The sequence below is a fragment of the Oncorhynchus mykiss genome, chromosome 5, assembly GCF_013265735.2.
Source record: "Oncorhynchus mykiss isolate Arlee chromosome 5, USDA_OmykA_1.1, whole genome shotgun sequence".
NCBI lineage: Eukaryota > Metazoa > Chordata > Actinopteri > Salmoniformes > Salmonidae > Oncorhynchus > Oncorhynchus mykiss.
In genome coordinates, this window is record NC_048569.1 from 74,016,430 (window position 1) to 74,025,026 (window position 8,597).

Here is an 8,597-nt window from a genome sequence, read left to right on the forward strand (position 1 = left end):
AGTATGACATTACAATGGTCTCGTTTACATCACAGACAGCCGACTACACCTGTATCATAAAGGAGCTAACTGTAGAAGCACCTCTGTATGTGGGCTATCCTATCCACCTCTTTCTCGGGAATAACCAGACTATCACTGAAAACAATGCAAGCTTTAACAAACATTCTCACTCTGTATTCTGAGTAAAAAACCGTTGCCACAACTGAGGTGGCGCTTGGCACTGGTTGTAACGAAGGTGGACAAAACATTTTTACAGCTGGTATAAAAATGGAGCCCGCGCCTGTCACCGGTAAGAAATATGATATTGGTGTGGAATTCCATAGCCGATTGAATGAATCACTTGGGTTCAATCAAATGTTTTCTTCCCTTGATCATTTGTTTCGTCCTTAAAATGTCTATCCAGTTTGGCTGCTTTACGTGGTGTATTGTTGTCTCTATCTTCTTGCCATTTGTGCTGTTGTCTGTGTCCAATAATGTTTGTATCCTGTTGTGTTGCTACCATGCTGTTGTTGTCTAAGGTCTCTTTTTATGTTTCTACCATGCTGTGTTATCATGTGTTGCTATTGTCTTAGGTCTCTTTCTATGTAGTGTTGTCTCTCTTGTCGTGATGTGTGTTTTGTCCAATATTTTTATTCAATTTATTTTTAATCCCAACCCCGTCCCCGCAGGTGGCCTTTTGGTAGGCCTTCGTTGTAAATAAGAATTTGTTCTTAACTGACTTGCCTAGTTAAATTAAAAATCCAAACATGTCTCTAAAATAAGTTGATTATCCTACTTGATTACGCCACACTTAATTAGATAGTAGTCAAATATATTACAATAATTTGACGTTGGCATGTTTGTTACACTGTATCGCAATGAATTGTAACAATGTAACAGTAAAGGGATTCAATTGCTTTGATGACATTGATTTAGGAGTTTGGTTGCTATCGACGCCAGTCGTCATGGCAACCGTGAAACCATTCCTTGTGACTGAATGCAAGTGTCTCGAGCAAGCCCCGCGAGCATTTTGGTAGGAACCTGAAAGGCATGTCCTAATTGGACCAATGCATGATCACATACTTCAGAGAACAACTAGGGCATTTGACTCACTGGAAGTCACAGATAAGTCATTTTATATGCACATATCCTGGATTCAATATGATTAATAAAGATAATCACTAAAGTCTCCTAAATTGACCCCACAGCTGAGATTACATTAAAAGCTAGAATCCTTAGTTGCTACATCTATTTTTAGACTTATAAATGAATGACCTATACCCCACTGATTCATGAACAATATACAAGCCTCATGTACTTAGTTCAACTGTCAGACACACCCCATCAGAACCCAAAATATAAGCTTGTTTGATTCCAATGTTTGTAAACAATGTAAATGTAAACATGGTTAAAACTATCATTTTGATATAATGGATATAGTCCTTACATCCATATCTCTGTCTATGAATTTGAGAGTGGTTACATTTCTCCAGGCCCATCCCTCAGCTTTTTACCAAAAGAGGCAGGGCGACCGCTTTGTTATTGTTTCAGTTAAGGACTAGCTTTAAATTGTATGTCCAGTTTGTGTTGGGTCATTATTCTCAACCCAGTTTGCCACCTTCCTAGGTCATCTCCTGTGACAAAAATCTGAACAGGTGCTGTGAGTTGGTGAAGCTCACCTCCAAGATACAGGGACAACTATTCACCATCCTCCACCTTACTGCTAGAGAGGGTATGTGTCTAAGCTTCTTGAAACACTCCTCTCTTTTTGCCTTACCCAAACAATTGTCTAATAATGCCTCTTTTTCTTTTGAGTTAGGTGGTCACTATGCAGGAGTGGACGTGCTCAAATCACGTCTCCTGCCATGGCTGGGGATCTGCTTACCCATGGCAACCTCCTCTGTCACCAACAACACCAGCCTCAACCTCATTCAGGTGAAATCATCTGTGTTCTGTTATGGTTGTACAGAGATAAAATTATTTGTTAAGTACAAATTATTTTTATTGAGTTATTTGTTATATTATATTCTGTTCTGTCACATTGTGATTAAGACAGTGATAGTCAAGGCTAAATGCTCATGCAGGAGTCTGTGAAGAAGGAGTGGAAGATCAGGGTGCTGTCTGCCACCCATGAGAGCGACATGCAGAAGATGGACACTCTGTGCACGCTGTGCTCCACTCACCTGCAGCTGGAGTCTCGCAAACAGGAGTAAGTCTGCACTAAGTCTGCGCTATTAATCCATACAATGGACCTACTCATTTAAATCCGATCACATAAGTCTACACCAGGTAATGTATGACTAACTTTCTGGTCTAAGTTGTATTCACTTACTGGTATGTTAAATGTGTTTACAGACTGGCGGACACATGGTTAGCAGGTGTTATTGTGTGAGTGTAGCGAAATGCTTGTGCTTCTAGTTCTGACAGTGCAGCAATATCTAACATGTAATCTAACAATTCCACAACAACTACCTAATACACACAAATCTAAATAAAGGAATGGAGTAAATACAGTTTAGTACAATTTTCATGTGAGTATTATTTGTCCTCTTTGGCTTATTGATGTGTATGTTCTGAGGTTATTATGGTGTGTATCTGTGTGTCAGATTGCGTGCGGCCCGTGACCAGGTGGAGACCTATAAGAGGAAGCTGAATGTTCTGGATGACTCTGAGTGTCAGGGGTGTCTGCTGAGGGATGAGGTGTCTTTCCTCACAGCAGAGAAGAGCATGCTGCAAGAGAGGTGAGCAGGACACACATATACACAGTAAATCTCATATCCATTTACATATCCATATCTCCTCCTCCCACAATATGGCCCAAAATGTGCTGAAAATTCTGTATTTTTTTACTTGCCTCTTTCCTCTTTTGAATGATATTTTGAACACGTTCCTCTCCACTCTCCCTTTGTATCTCTGTCAGGTTGGTGAGGAGTCGTTCCACCAGCCCCCTGCCCAGACATAGCCACCACTCCAGCCCCCTGAGGAGTGAGTCTCCCACCCGGGCCCAGCTCAACAACTCGTCTCGCCACGCACGGCTCGTGTCCCGATTCAGTGACGTGTATGCTGTGGAGCGCCTGGGGGCCCAGAGCCTACTGAGACGCTACATAGACGACCTGGAGATGGTCCAGAGAATCATCTTCATCGCCACTGTGGTATGAAATCTGGACATTCTGTACATATGGAATAATTCTGCAGACAGTACAACCTGTTAATTTGATATGTCAGACCTGAGGCTTTGGTTTCTCTGTAAATCTCCTATTCCATACAGTATCTCTAATTGTGTGTGTGTGTTTATGTTTATCAGGAGGCCTTCCAGGCAGCCAAGCTGGCCTACTGCCAGTTCAAGCTACGTGTGAGGAAGACCCTGTCTCCCTCCCACCTGGGGCCAGAGATCCTGGAGGAGTTGGTGGTGGGACTACATCGTCATGAACCTGGACCTCTACGACATGCAGGCCAGTGTTAATGTATGGCCTACACTTTTCTCTCTTACTGATATGTCTGACATATTACAAAAACCTGTGAATTCCAGTCATCTTTACATTCCAATTTATAGTCTCATGCAGTGTAGTTCATTGAGTGTTTGTTACTAGGAGGTGTGTGTCTGAGTGTATTGTAATGTTGTTCCCACTCCCAGGACGTGATCAACACCATGAATGTGAACCCACGGATTTCCTTCTCTCCGGAGGTGGACTTTGTCCTAATCAGCAGTTTCATCAGGGAGACATGCAGAGTGGCGTTCGCCATGCAGACACTGGACTTGGCCTTTACCAGCGACCCAGATCTCTGGAACTCTACAGTGACAACAAGTCAGTCTGCATCCATTGACTTCATGAACTCTGGAACTCTACAGTGACAACAAGTCCGTCTGCATCCATTGACTTCATGAACTCTGGAACTCTACAGCGACAACAAGTCAGTCTGCATCCATTGACTTCATGAACTCTGGAACTCTACAGCGACAACAAGTCAGTCTGCATCCATTGACTTCATGAACTCTGGAACTCTACAGTGACACCAAGTCAGTCTGCATCCATTGACTTCATGAACTCTGGAACTCTACAGCGACAACAAGTCAGTCTGCATCCATTGACTTCATGAACTCTGGAACTCTACAGCGACAACAAGTCAGTCTGCATCCATTGACTTCATGAACTCTGGAACTCTACAGCGACAACAAGTCCGTCTGCATCCATTGACTTCATGAACTCTGGAACTCTACAGCGACAACAAGTCAGTCTGCATCCATTGACTTCATGAACTCTGGAACTCTACAGCGACAACAAGTCAGTCTGCATCCATTGACTTCATGAACTCTGGAACTCTACAGCGACAACAAGTCCGTCTGCATCCATTGACTTCATGAACTCTGGAACTCTACAGTGACAACAAGTCAGTCTGCATCCATTGACTTCATGAACTCTGGAACTCTACAGCGACAACAAGTCCGTCTGCATCCATTGACTTCATGAACTCTGGAACTCTACAGTGACAACAAGTCAGTCTGCATCCATTGACTTCATGAACTCTGGAACTCTACAGCGACAACAAGTCAGTCTGCATCCATTGACTTCATGAACTCTGGAACTCTACAGCGACAACAAGTCCGTCTGCATCCATTGACTTCATGAACTCTGGAACTCTACAGCGACAACAAGTCAGTCTGCATCCATTGACTTCATGAACTCTGGAACTCTACAGTGACACCAAGTCAGTCTGCATCCATTGACTTCATGAACTCTGGAACTCTACAGCGACAACAAGTCAGTCTGCATCCATTGACTTCATGAACTCTGGAACTCTACAGCGACAACAAGTCAGTCTGCATCCATTGACTTCATGAACTCTGGAACTCTACAGCGACAACAAGTCAGTCTGCATCCATTGACTTCATGAACTCTGGAACTCTACAGCGACAACAAGTCTGTCTGCATCCATTGACTTCATGAACTCTGGAACTCTACAGTGACAACAAGTCAGTCTGCATCCATTGACTTCATGAACTCTGGAACTCTACAGCGACAACAAGTCAGTCTGCATCCATTGACTTCATGAACTCTGGAACTCTACAGTGACAACAAGTCAGTCTGCATCCATTGACTTCATGAACTCTGGAACTCTACAGCGACAACAAGTCCGTCTGCATCCATTGACTTCATGAACTCTGGAACTCTACAGCGACAACAAGTCAGTCTGCATCCATTGACTTCATGAACTCTGGAACTCTACAGCGACAACAAGTCAGTCTGCATCCATTGACTTCATGAACTCTGGAACTCTACAGCGACAACAAGTCAGTCTGCATCCATTGACTTCATGAAGTAACAATAACAAGATGAGATATATAATTCCTATCCATACCACTTGATGTCACCCTTGTCGTATATTTACACTCCCTTCTCCCTCTCTCTTTTTCCCTGTCTCATCTGCTCTCTCCCTCTCTCTCTTTCTCTCTCTCTGTCAGGTATCGTCGTAGCTATGACTCTGAGTTTACTGGTCCTCTGGTGGTGTACCATGTGTGGCCAGCGCTGGTGGAGGGGGACAGTGTCATAGTGAAGGGAGAGGTCGTCACCAAGAGAGGAGCTCTGGTACTAATACACCTTCATTCCCTAAAAAATCACTGTAGAATCATAGACCTTGCTTTAGCAATTACCACATGATCACAACACATGATTCATGTGGTTTCTCTGCTGTCTTCCAGTGGTGAAGCAGGAGCTACAGTCCTGTTCGCTCTCACTCTGGCAGCCCCACACGCACTCTCGTAAGTTACTCGGACGACTGAGGCTTAACACTTTAAAAGAATGTCACAAATATCAAGGTTGTTTAGATATGATTTACTGTCATTCTTTGGGAAGCCCAGTGTTTTTATGATGCAAGAGAATAGCAGCTGGGAAAGCTGTACATGTGTGAATTAGTGTTTACTTTTCTCTTGCAACAAAGTCTGATTTTGAATTTTAATGGACTGAATCCTGTCTTCATTGTCAGTTGAGATTATTTGAGATTCCTCTAGTCATGGACGTTGCTCCAGAGTTTACAGTATACTGGAGGGAAGGTCTATGTTACCATGACAGCATCCATAGACTGGCAGCTGATTGAACAATCCTTTCAGGGTGCTGCAACACCACTATGTATAGGTGTAGGCTGTGTGTGTGTGCGTGTCTTATTATTTTAGTGGTTCTTAACTAGACATTAAGACCTGCACAGTAGCACTTTCCAAGACACTTAGTTTAGATGTAATCTCTGACCTTAAACCTTGATAGACCTAGGTTTTAAGGACCCCTCTTTCTTTCTGAATTCCTTTGATTGTAAGTCTTGACCTGCTTATCAACAGTGTGGATATATTGGTGGAATGTTTTTTTAAGTCAATGATTTTCTTGTAAGACACATGGTGCTAAATTCAATCAGAACTTTTCAACAAAAACCAGAGAGATTTGGTATTGCTGAGAATAATGATTTAGCATGCAGTTTGTAAAGTAATCAGTTGCTGTGTGTGTTTATTGTTGTTGGTGTTGTGATATTAGCTAGATGTGTGGTTGGAAGGATTTGGAGCGATATATTTGATAAAAAGTGATGCACAAAATATTCGGAAACTTGAAATGGTTGACTTTAGAAAATATTCCTTTTGTCCTAAGTATGTGGCTTACTATATACACACGATCCCAAAACAACATGCATTTAGGAAAATCACTATTTTGAAACGTGTCTTTGGCAGCTGGAATCATTGTGCAGTATAGTATTTAATTTAGCCCCAAACAGTGTGTGAGTGTTGTGTGTGTGCTAAATTTAGTGGTAAACAAAAAAGATTTGAGCTTAAATATCTTTGCATTTGTCACTGAGTACAGAATACAAAATTATTTTACTATAAAGTATATACTACTATAAAGTAGGCTATGGACAGGTCCATTTGGGAACGGGGACAGGTCCATTTGGGGACGGGGACAGGTCCATTTGGGGACGGGGACAGGTCCATTTGGGGACGGAGACAGGTCCATTTGGGGACGGAGACAGGTCCATTTGGGGACGGAGACAGGTCCATTTGGGGACGAGGACATGTCCATTTGGGGACGGGGACATGTCCATTTGGGGACGGGAGGAGGACATCCTGTGTGGCAAATGTTCCCATTAACAATGTGGTTTTGGTTTGTTCAATGTTGTTCCATGTCCTTGCCGGAGTCTGGAGACCAAGCAGAGACAGGCCAACCGGGAACATACCAAACAAGACTGATTCACTGACCATGAGGACAAATAAAAAATCTAACTGCCGTTGCCAGGGTATCACATAACCTCCCCCAGCCTGGCCTTGGCCGTACATACAGTACAGAGACTACAGCAATGTAATTACAGAATGGCTCAGGACTCAATCCGACACGAAAATTAGAAAGCACTGTTTGGTATAATGCATGCAGACCGTGCTATGAATTCATAAGCATCAGACCTTTTATTTTCAGCATGAAAGCCCTACTCTATTTTATTAATGCTGTACTTTGTGTTCTGGTCGAAGTTGTTCTTACTGCAGGGAACTTTTTGGACCTCAATGTTCTTCTCTCTCTCCCGACTATGGCAAATTACCCTTCCATCACCCTTTACAGTACCAGTGCCCCCCATAGTGCATGAAAGAAAAAACGGTCCTGTTCCCTATGGGTGAGTTGGGTTGTCAATTGAAGGTATGCTCCACTATTCCAAAGAGTTAAGAGTTTTATCTGGGTGTTGATCAGTGGGTTAAAAGCTGAGAGTTCCGGTAGTACTGCACGTAAGACATTAGAGGGCACTGTTGTTCTACTGTAGAGGCTAGACTCTGCAGAGGAATAGAGTGGCTCCAGAAGGAACAAGGTTTTCTCTAGAGCCAAAAATACTGTAGGTTTCTGTCTTGTTAAAAGAAAAAATGAAATTTGTGCAAGTCCTTGGACTCTCAAAGTCACTGCACATCAGGAACTTTGAGCAAGACTAAGTTTGTATGTCTAACTAAAGTAGGGCCTAAACTATGACTCTCCATCAAGAGACACAGAGCCATGGAGAGAGGAATGGGGAGAAGGAAAAGACAAGAGCAATTATTGAGGATAAGAGTCTCCAACCATGCTGAAGAGTGTGTACTTGCAGCGCACATGTGCTTTCATGTGTGTGCGTGTGTATGTATGTGTCTTTCTTTATGTGTACATATGAATGCACTTACTAAGCGCAATCTCAGTGGTGATGCCAGCCTCGTGATGATCCGGCATTCACAGTCCCTAATTACCTAAGTCTAATTAGCGTTCCCTCTGCTCAGGCCTTGCCTTGCCCAGTCCTGCCCTGCTCCCCTCACAAGCCAAACACATGACACAATTGACTGTTTAAATGCTCTCCAGTGCACACAATTGGACCCCTGCTTCACAGAGCAGACACCAAGCTGAAACAGGCATTAGGCCTACTTCTACCCTCCAGGGCCTGTTTGTTGATTTAACAGCACTGTTGATGATAGCAGCTCGCTGGTCACAGTGCTTGTTTGGCAATGAGCTGCCTGTAAGTTAATGAGATATTGTCCTTGTTTGTTGATTACATTCTAAGAGTTCTATGTTCCTGGGTTGTAATTGTTTGTTGATTAGAGTTGCCTCCCTTTCAGTGGGAGTAGATGTTGTTTGGAGATT

The 8,597-nt window shown here is 43.1% G+C and overlaps 1 pseudogene; it reads left to right on the top strand.

Annotated features, from left to right (window-relative positions):
• Positions 1-944: 944 nt before the first annotated feature.
• On the top strand, positions 945-6,917 carry LOC110523001 (annotated as a pseudogene).
• The last annotated feature ends 1,680 nt before the right edge of the window (positions 6,918-8,597 follow it).